The sequence below is a fragment of the Metopolophium dirhodum genome, chromosome 1, assembly GCF_019925205.1.
Source record: "Metopolophium dirhodum isolate CAU chromosome 1, ASM1992520v1, whole genome shotgun sequence".
Taxonomy (NCBI): domain Eukaryota; kingdom Metazoa; phylum Arthropoda; class Insecta; order Hemiptera; family Aphididae; genus Metopolophium; species Metopolophium dirhodum.
Window position 1 is genome coordinate 110,623,189 of NC_083560.1, and position 12,233 is coordinate 110,635,421.

The 12,233-nt window shown below is 26.1% G+C and overlaps 1 pseudogene; it reads right to left on the reverse strand.

Moving 5' to 3' along the window:
- Positions 1-442: 442 nt before the first annotated feature.
- On the reverse strand, positions 443-8,392 carry LOC132935468 (trehalase-like; annotated as a pseudogene).
- Positions 8,393-12,233: the final 3,841 nt, after the last annotated feature.

Genomic DNA, 12,233 nt, shown 5'->3' on the forward strand with positions numbered 1-12,233 from the left:
ATTTTTTTAGTTTTTTTTTCTATAAATATCAATAAATTTTTATTTGTTGGGTAAAAAAGCGTGAAAATTTAATATAAGGCTCCTGATATATCGTTCTAATAGCAGTTGAAAAATATTAAAAATACATATGCACAATTTTTTTTTATAAGCATTTAAAGTTCAAATTTTGACAACATTTATCAAATTTATAATTTATTAATTATTTTGTGGTTAAAAATTCATAAATTTTAAACTTTTATGGCTAAGGATTGAAAATTTAAAACAAGGCTCCAGGTAAATAGGTTATATATAAATTACTTTATTCACAATAATATCATCAAATATACTTGGAAAAATCATAGGCTGACTGACCGTTTTCGCTCAGAATCGTTTTTCTTATACAATGATATTATATCATTAAATTCAAATTTAACACCATCCATTACAGTGACCCACTTGTAACCTTCTGTACAGCAGAGCGACATCCTCTTATCCACCTTTTTATCATTATTATTCTTTAAAATTATTAGTTTCTTGTATTCGTCATAACAGGTTTTGGCTGTTATCTCCCAGTTGTCAATCGAAGCCGTGGATTGGTATATTTTGAGAAATTCTAGAATGATTCCATTGGTCCACCCGAATCCATTCTGGATTGGATACTCTCCAGAACTAAGTCCCATTTGCCCAGGAAGATCCACTCGGTACTGTCAAAACATTTGGTGAATTAGTATACTCGATAACCAACGACAATATGATTTATTTAAATAAGTTTGCAGATGTAATTACAAGAAAATATGTTCTGTATTATAACAGGGAAGACATTGAAGCAGCAAAACACCTTCAAACTGTAAGTGAAAAAGAAAACTTTTACTCTGAGATCAAGGCTGCAGCGGAATCTGGTTGGGACTTTTCGAGCCGTTGGTTCATCCTAAATGGAACAAATAAAGGTAAATAACTTACTAGTTACTATAATATAATTATATTATATTGCAAAATTACAAGCTACCTATTTTGTCTGTCACGTGAACCAGCTAGGGCATAATACACCTAATCCGATTAGACTAATCGTGATTCGTAAATTAGTAACACTCACTTAATAGTCACTACCCTGCAGTATTATATAACTTGTATTGTATATTAAACTACCCATACAACTATATTATACTATACATACCTAATATATAGTAATACCTATTATATATCAACAGAATATAATCATTAATCTGCACAAATCAATAATATTCTTGGACATTTTTATGAATTATAATACCTATCTAATATTTCATACCGCAACATAATTTTAAATAAATCTGTATAAAATTAGCTCGAACTTAACACGTTAAATTAGTTAAGAATACAACAGTTAAGTTAAAAATTAGTTACAAAAAAAATTAACGAATTATTTAACTTAATTACTATTAACTTAATATTTTAACTTAATTTTAATTTTTAACTCGTTTATGTCTAGCCTATAGGTTATAATATGTAACAACTTACACTATTGGTTCAATATTTTTTAAACTATAGTTGACATACCAAAAATATCATTATTTTATACAAATGGATTTAGATTTCTATTTATAATACCCACCTAATCAACAATTTTAAATATATATATTTCTGTAAAAGTAATGTAAATATGTAATTAATAATTATAAATCCAACATTAATTTTTTATTTATAATATTTAGGTATTTGTTAAGTATTCCGAATGAATTAATGAATTTAACACTACATGCAAGTCTATAAGGATTTTTTATGTGAACTAGCTTGGATTAAATTTATTAAATAGTTATAATATTAAGTAATATGTATAAGGAGAGCTATATATACAAAGGCTCTAATCAATTTTGTAACTATATGAAATAGATAACGATATAATATTATATAACATATTTGTTCAGAACTATACATTAAAGGTGATTTGAGAAATGTTCGGAAGTTAATTTGTTTGTTAAGTGTCATAATGAGGATACCAGGTAAGTATTTTTTAAGAAAATAACAAAACTGAAATTTTTTTGAACATAAATCACTATTTAATAGTAGGTAAGTTTTGCGAATAATTTTTCAAACTATAGATTTTATTCTACAGGTACCTAACTATATAATTAATATATTGTTATATACTACCTACACATTTTCCGGCACACGCGTGGTATAGGTAGGCAGCAAAAAGCAAAATATAGGCTTATAAAATAAAAGTGTATTTTGTAAAATAATATTAATGATTGTAAGAAATAAAAACAATTTATACCTCATAATATTCACTTGAGCTATAGATACAAGGAAAAATGTCCGGTAGAATTATAAATACAAAGAAGTAACTAGTAAGTACGCTGAGCCCAAATCTATTGTTTTAAAATAAATGGCGGTTTTATTTTATTATTACAATTACAGTAACAGAAAAAACTTTTTTTACCGATTATTAAGCAAACGCAGAAAGCACAATTCATTGTGAACGGTTTTAAGCGTCGTTGGAAATATATATAATAAATACAAAAACTAGTAAGTTATTTACCTTAATTTGTTCCATTTAGGATGAACAAACGGCTCGAAAAGTCCCAACCAGATTCCGCTGCTGCCTCGATCTCAGAGTAAAAGTTTTCTTTTTCACTTACAGTTTAAAGGTGTTTTGCTGCCTCAATGTCTTCCCTGTTATAATACAGAACATATTTTGAAATTATAAACATTTGAAATGTAGATATTTACCAATAACTCAAATATATATAAAATTTATATTCTAATATAAAGATGCCCGTGCCATAGAAAAATGTGAAATTATAACAAAACGTGAACTATTAATTCCACCCATGCTAGTGTTTAAGCAGAAATTATCAGTAACATAAATAAATATTTATAAGCCCATAAATTAAATTTGAGATAACATCTATGAAAGACAAAACTGAATTTACCTGTATGATTCGGGTCGTGGTCCTGTGGACGAATCCTTATAAACTGCAAGCGTGTAATTTTTTCCATGTTTATTAATTGTTACATTGTGCTGAGTTATCCAATATTTGAACTCAACTTCCAAATGTTGAATATTGTCAATAACGAATTGTATATCGTTAGTCGCATCTAGATAACTTTTTACCATGGGGGTGAGCATAGGTGGTTGTGACCGCTTACCATAATAAATTCTGCCTCCATTCGGAACGTATCCATAAGTTTTTAGCATTGAGATATAATTACTAATCATTCCTTTAGCCGTCAAATTCATTTCGCATATCAATAAACCTCTAATAATCCAGAATGAATCCCAATAGTAAATTTCACGGAACCTACCACCAGCTAGGTATTATAATGGGATTTGGGACGTAAATTAATGAATAGTTCGTGGGATTTAAGCGTACGTCATCTTTGATCGTTCTTCCTAGATCTTTCCATATATCATTTATTCCAGATGCCCAAGCACTTAAATGCGTATCCTTAATGCTTTCAAGGAATTTTGGTTTACAATTCCAATCAGTAGGAATCCATTTTTCAAATTCAGAACCTTCTTTATCGAAACATTTGGTGATGAAACCAATCAGTGTGTCATTGTTTGGATTATTTTTCCACTCTGTGGTGTTCAAGAAATTTGTAATATGATCAAGGAGGCATTTCGTTTTCATGTCCACAAAAGTCTTAGAATCATTGTATATTCTAGACATTTGTACGGTATGCAGAAATGTTCCGTTACAGTAAATTTGACTGAAACAAACATATTATATTAATATAACTCATGCAATTAAATTCAACTGTTTTTAATTAATCACTACTATTCATTTTATATTAATAATATTCACTGTAACTAAATGTAAATTTCTTTTTTGAAACTATTATCTACTTTTTTTTTATGTAAGACATATTGTGTTATTTTTGAAGATAATTCTTCTTAAAGTTTAAGTTTAAAGGTATCAAACATAAACTATAAATAGAACTTACAAGTACACATATTTTCATTAAAGGTTTTATCAGATATTTGATTTTTCAATTTAATAGATGTAAAAATATATACAAAACTCTTGCATAAAAGTAAGGATAATTATTAAGATATCTAATTAACTGAAATCACGATTTTTTTTCTCGATATATTTTGGTCAGATTAAAGCTTATCTATTTTATGTTCGACATAAACTTAGTAGGTACCTACACCCAATTTTTTCATTTCAATTATGTGATAGCTAAGATATTAATAAACATCGTTATCGCATTATGCAAATTATCTAATATTATGTTTGTAAATAGTTTATTAATTAATAAAGAGAAAATAGATTCTGAGGATAAATCTCTATGTGTACTGTAGTTCTGAGATTATAAAATAAATATTCTTAACTTATAAAATTATATATTAATTTAAAATAATATTAGTATGGTCATATACACGCGTTTAGATTTATTGACAATGTCGTATTTTCCAAAACCTATTTATTGCTGAATTTTAAATTACCTCTCATAAATCATATAGTTTAAAAATTAAACTAATAAATCTATTTGTTTTTACATTTTATTTTTTTTATGTTGGTAACCACCTCAAATAATAATATAAAGAGGAATATTATACATGTAGTACAAAAACTTTCAAAAAGAGAAGTGTATTTTGTTTAATAAAAAATATCTGTAAAATTTAGCTCAATATAGCATTTATGTACTTATGGGTATGGCTGTGAAGGCTGTAGACCACCTGAAATGTAAGAGAACATGTTCAAAAAGTTTTTTTATTTATGCATGTTATTTGTTTATAACATTATATTATTTATTTCAATTATTATTTTATTATTACTCGTACTTAACTATATGTATCTGAAAAAAATTCCCCAAAAGCACGCCTGATAAATAATTAAAATATACCCAATATATCACCCTCTAAAACATATTTTATTTATCTTAAACATTCAAGTTCCTCTGTATTCTTTTGTTTGGGTGCATTATCATTCAAAAAATCAGTGACAAGTGACAACTAAATACGCTAAAGATAATAATATGATATAAACCCATATAATATAGAGTATAGGAGTGTATCTAATATTATGGATCACTGCAATAGTATATGGCATATTATGATATATTTATACTATAGATAAATAGGTAGGTACTATCTATAATCGCGCATGATTATAACGGAAAAAGTAAAATGTAAAATCGTAATTTATGCTATCATCATTCACCACAATAATGATAATAACAGGTCATAAAATATTTATATGTTGTACAATTTTATTATTATTCTATAATGTGCACACGGGATATTCTACAACACACTCCGTGACTCCGAGGAATGGCCCTATATGACATTGGACATAATTTTTTTTTATAAAATTACTCATTATTAATACATTTCAATCATTTAGCTTAAATGCTGAATGATAATACACCATTCAAATTTTAAATTTTGTTTTAAATATTAAACGAGTAGAATTTAATTTATTTTGTTATGAGCGACTAAAGATTAAATTATAAAGAAATTTGTCAATATTTCAAAAAAAATATAATTATTTTGTTGTTATAATTAATGTATTCAAACTTAATTTGTGTAGGTAAGACATTAAAATTGAATACGGATTTCCTCATAAATGAAACCCAAAAATCTAACTAAACATTTTATAACAATTTTATTTTTTAGACATTAAATTTAAAATTATGATAAAACTTGATTTTTAAATGAAGAATTACTAATTATTTATTGTTATTCAAAAATAATAATCGTGAGGACTTGAAACTTTTACGTAGGTATATCATTTAACTTTAGGTACACAATGGAATTAAAAAAATCATTAGATTAATTTCAAGCTAACTGTTACTTATTTATTTATAACTACTAATTTAATACTATTTTAGTAAACCTTTGATAGTCATTATATTATTTTATATATAATTAAAAACAAATAAATTATTTATTTTATATTTCATTAGGTAATAATCGTTCATTTAATAATTAATATAGGTATTAAAATATTTAGAATTAAAATAATACACATTTTTATTCATTTATCTGTATTTTTTAATACAATTATTATAAAAATGTTTTTTTACTTGACTGCTGTGCGCTGCATTTCCCGGTCGCGACCAGTATCAGTTCTTGCAAACCCATTAAAAATAAAAATATGGCCGTATACCAAATAACGTTTTAATAAAAAATTTGCGTCCGCTGTGATAAAAAAGTGTGAGTCTTTGACCTGGCCAATTTTAATTCTGTAAAAATCTTAAGGTTGACTGACATTAACTTCAAGAACTTAATCGTGACGTGTTTTTAAATATAAGTTCCTGACTTAAATAATATGGTTAAGTAAAATTGTGTACAATTTGCACATATTGTTTATTACCTACGATATTTTTTTGAACGACTTTATTGGAACACCTTAAATAAAATACAATATCATATAAAACACATAACGATGTATTGCTGTAATATAATTTTAATTGTTATACTATAGACCTAACCTATAATAAAAACATAAAGAATAGTGGCGAACATTTTAAAATATATTGTATTAAAAACCTTAGCTAATTGTATTCTGAAACTTTTGTCGAAGTTGATATCTTATTTTATGTTTATGTACTTCCCGTGATGTCCAATTACTATTCTACATTTATGTACCTATGATTATTATTAGTTTTTTTCTAAATTACCCATGGAGAAAAAATATTTTTTAATTTCACAAGCCTTAAAATCAGAATTATTCTTAAAAAATGTATTAAAAAAACAAATATAATTTTTCAATTATATAATATATATTATATTAAGTTGTAATCATAGGTAACCTAGCTCTATCACATTAACGTCTAATTATTTATAGATACCTATTCCATATACATATAATAAAATGCTAATATTCCAAATTGTCTGTTCCAATACAGCCTTAAGAGTGAAATATGATTTTTATTTTTATTTGTTATTATTACACTTCTATTCAGGTATTAGTAAAATAAAATAAAAAAATTGTTTTCCAGAGTTTGGCAATAAATTATTTTTGAATACAAATTATATAAACTATTATAAACTTATTACTGATAGCTTATTAATGATAAATATTTATAATTTTTACATTTAAACATGTGATATCTTTTATTGTCATAGAATATCTTTAAGACAGGTTTTATTTCACAAAAAAAAAAATTTTTAAAATATATTTTATAAAAAATTCTAATTTTTTTTTTTTGGTTTTATAATGATTTAACAACTATACATTTATTTAATTTTATGTATCAAATTAATTTGTCTTAAGTAAACTGTAATTATTTATATCATTAACTAGGTAATTCAAGTATTATTTAAATTAACAATATTATTAATATGTCCTGATGAAAAAACTCGGTTAGTACCATGTCCATGGCGAAAACAATTATAATTTCCATTTCTAACAAGTGCCATTTAAATTGTAAAAAAAAACAAAATAATTACTTTAAAAAAAATAGAATATTAAATTATATGTACTTATACCACCAAAAAAAATGATAAAATCACAATATTATTTTGGCATCTTACCAACGATATGTGAATTTGTACCAAAAGAACGCAATTAACGGAATTAAAAAACAACAAAAATATAATTCAAGACCAATTTTACCTGTTACAAGCGGTAGATAACGGAACATATTCTGAACAACTCCAAGTTCCAAAAGTGTAAAATACGAGGAAAATTATAAAATGTTTTACGTTCATCATCTTTAGTGAGCTTGTAGTTTTTTTCCGTTGGTTAAGGGTGTTGAAGAATGACCCGTGAAACTGACAGCTATCCACAGCGTCATGCGAGGCTTTATAATATTATGATAAATTGATAGGTACCCCACTATTAGCTTGAAGAATTTGGTGGGACACTTTTATTTTTTGTCATTCTAACCAAAGATTAGATTTACTATAGGTATCTGTAGTTTACGTCATATCTGAGCTAAATTTTTAATATTATATTATACCTACATATTTGATAATAAGTACCAGAGGTGCCTGTATAAAAAAACAACAGTGTAATTTTATGTGATATCTCCGTTAAAAACATTTTACCTATTACTTTAAGTATTTATATATAGAGTTATTGACCGAACGTGCTTAATCACATTTTTTCATGGTTGTAAATTTATTCAAATTCTTATTTCGACAATTTTTTTTCAAATACTTATGATTTTTATACCATGTATAAAAAGTTCCTATGGCGGTAAAACCTTGTTTTTTTACAAATGAAAGCCACAATTTTACTCTAAATGATTTTGAAGCAGATAATTAAAAAAAATACATATGAATTTAATTTAAAATATATAAGTAGACACTAGATGGACAGTTATACCTACTATAATTTATAAGTAGGTATAATATAATCATAGGTAATACATACATATTAACTATTAAGTACCTAGACATAAAATATGAGAGACTTTAACGTAGTTACCAAATCAGCACCTTTATTTCGATCACTGTCCTCCTGGGGCCCCGGAGTTAACTCCGGAGTTAAAAAATCGTAGGTCACGCAAACCCCCCCTCTTTCCAAAATTATTCAAACCCCTTTATTGTCCACTTTTAAATCTTAAAATTTAATATCTGTATAACTTAAAATATTAAAAAAAAAAATATGTGGATGATAAAATATAAAAAAACTTTTTAGGTTTCCCGTCCGGTGACCCCGTCCGGCCGTTATTTACCAGTAGGTACATATGTAGTTACAATTATTGATATTAAGATATTTATTTATTGTATAAGTGTTTAATATAATATGTAGATTCATGCGAAATCGCGGACAATACAGTTAAACCCGGGGAATGAACCCGTCAAGCGAGAGTGAAATATTCAAAAACTTATATAAAAAAGTCCTAATACAATATGTATTCTGTCATTAAATTAAATACATTCTATAATTAAAAACATACTCATGAAATATAACACTTCCCTTCCGTAGTATCTCCGTAGAAATTTTTTAATGTTAAAAGCCAAATGTTCACGAAATACCTTGGTTGTATTAAATGAGCTATGCATATTTTGTGAAATTAATGTTATTGAATTATAATAAAAATGTATTTTACCATTAAAAAGTGAACAATGTACACTAAAATACTTTTTTACATAATTTTATCCATTGACTTTTAGTTTTATAATAATATACTCCTATTTTGTTTGTAAGATAAATTAATATTTTGAATAGTTCTGATTTTCCATGCACTTATATTACAGATCTAATATTTAAAAAAAAACGTTTGAAATATATCTAGAAAAATAATTGTTATTATTATATAATTGTACCTATGGCATGCCATACCATTATATTACTATAAGTATTTTCAAAGTTGAACTTCTTTTCGTAGGTACCTGGGAAAAAAAATAGAATATATAATAATGTGACGGTTGAGTCTTACGTAAGTAAATAAGTAAGTCCATAGTCAATATCAGGGGTCACCAACTAATTTCTATACGGGGGTCCGTTTTGAAACTTACCAAACTTCCCACGGTCCAAGACACATTTAAATACCCATAATGACTTTTTTCACACATTAACAATTAATAACATTCCTACTAATAGTTGTAATATAACGTACTTAAGAAATTCTTAGATTTCGTTATTTTGTTACATACGATAACGCAGCGGCACGATCGTCTAACGTTATTATCGTACCTATTAGTCAACTTCTTGAAATTATTTTTTGCACCCATAGGCTTTCAACGTAACGCTCGGTGAAGGAGACATGTATATAATATATGTATACTATACTCAAAATATCGGAAAATATTTTTATTTGTCATTTTATTACAAAAATATAATATAAAAACTATATTATATACTTTATAATTACGCAGCCATTAGGGTCCGTAAAAAATGTGTCTGAGGTCCCGATGCGGACAGTGGTCTGCCAGTTGGTGACCCCCGATCTATGTTGTAGAATATATCTATAAATATTCAATTTATTCACAATGATCATAATTCATTAGAAATATCCATTTTCGACCAAAATCGTACCATTCCCTTTTCGGCCACTACAAAAAGTTTAATATTTACTTTATGTGATACTATGTCCGTAAACAGTTCAAAAAGAGTCAAATTATTTACAAAATTTTATGGTGTATAGAAAATGCTAATATAAACATTCAGTGAAATTTTCAAGTATCTACAATCATTCGTTTTTTAATTACAATAAAATAAGAAAATCGTTACATGAGAAATCGAGTGAATATCAAATGTTGTAAAAATATAAATTTCAGACGCCCATAAAAATTTAATTTAAAATTTTTTTTTTGATAAAGGTAGACAAACTTATGAGTAATCTTATATTACAGTTTCAAATCTTAGATTTAAAAAGAAAAATTTTTATGAATTCTCAACTCAAAATAATTTGCTAATTTTCGTGATTTTTCCGTGTTTTGTCAAAATTTGAACTTTAAATGCTTATAAATAAAAACTGTAACTAAGTATTTTTAATTTTTTCATCTGCCTTTGAAACAATAACCTAGGAGCCTTCTATTAAATTTTCAAGATTTTTTACTCAACAGATAAAATTTTATTGATATTTATAGAAAAAAAAACTGAAAAAATTGAAAACTGACAATGGCCGTGAACAGCTCAAAAAGAGTCAAAATATTTTCAACATATTATGGTGTATAGAAAATGCTAATATAAACATTCAGTCAAAATTTCATGTCCCTACGGTCATTTGTTTTAGAGTTACACCAAAAACCAAAATCGATTTTCTCAAAATCATATTTTGCGTAAAAATTCCCGTTTTTCCTTAATTTTTCTTTTGTTTTTCACGTCGCTTTTGAAAACTACTGGGAAATTTTTACTTTTGACCCCCCAAAGTACCAACTAGATTCACTTTCCTATCAGAAAAGTTACTGTTGAAGAAAATTCAAGCACTTTTACTGTCCTAAAAGGTGATGACAGTCACAAAAATACTGGTATAAATATGGTATAATACTTATAATATTATAGTAATATTATAGACGATTGATACACTTATCGAAACTGAATACCATTTAATAATTAATTATGGTAATGATTTTTACATACGCTTAAAGATGAATACTTAATGTATCTACTTAGTAAGTAGTAGTAACTTTTAATAGATAAATACATATAATATAATTGTAATATTATTATAATACACAGTGATATTTTAATTTTTATGTGAGTTATGATATTTTTTAAATATTCATGTTTTATATGCTTATAACTTGCTCCATTAATTATTTCAAAAAACCCTTTAGAAAACACAGATAATTTACTCCCCTTTGTGTTTAATAACTAATCAATTTACTCTAATATAACAGTAATATAAAAGCTAACCACACGAAATTAGAACATCTAAGAACCGAAACCTTTTTAGTGGAACCATAACCATAATTTCATAATCGGAATCCATTTACATAAACAATAATTTTATTAAATCTATTATGATTTTATTGATTTTAAGAAATAAATGATAATTTTCTTTAAATTTAGTTTTATTTTAACAAAATAAAAATAGGTATGCATTTATCATACTTACATATTTTTTTGTTTTAATAACTATAGTTTTTACTTTTTTAGCTCAAAATAATCACGTTATACTACCGACAGCAATTATTTTTATCTATAAAAATATCATGGGTTGCAATTCTGCACTCGTAACATAACAAACGTAGGTACGAAAAACAATAATGTGTTTTTTCAATGAGTCAGTTTGAAATACCTTCAAATAATAAGTTATTTAGGTGATAATTTGTTTTGCGCAAAATATGGGTTTATCAACAAAATGCGTTATCGAATGATTTCAACCTACTTCCTTGGAAGGTATCTATATAGAAATAGGCTGTAGTAATGCGTATGACCTAAACTACGAAAACAATTATTATGTACAAATTCCGTTAATATGAAACACCGTAGTAAACAATTTATCTAGATTATGTAGGTAGAGACGTATAATTTTTTTTTTATATAGTCTTAAATATGGGTGGGTGGATATTGATAGATGAAAAAATAGGTCATTTTATAGGTCAGTATGACAGTATTATGAGGGGTAGGTCTCCTAAAATTATTTGAGCAACAACAATTTTTTTTATGATACACGCCACTGGTATTAAGTATCGTTTTACAGAAAGGCGTTTGTGACATTTTCACCATTTGACGCCTGTAAACCCATCTCGTGCGAGATCGTATAGTTGGCGACATTCTAAAGTAATTCTATCAATTTATCAGAAATATAAAGAACATAATAATATGGTAACATTAATAATCTCAGAAGCTCAACGCTAAAACTGGCAATGGTGGTAAGTTATTACACATTTTAACATGACCATAATATATATTTAAAAT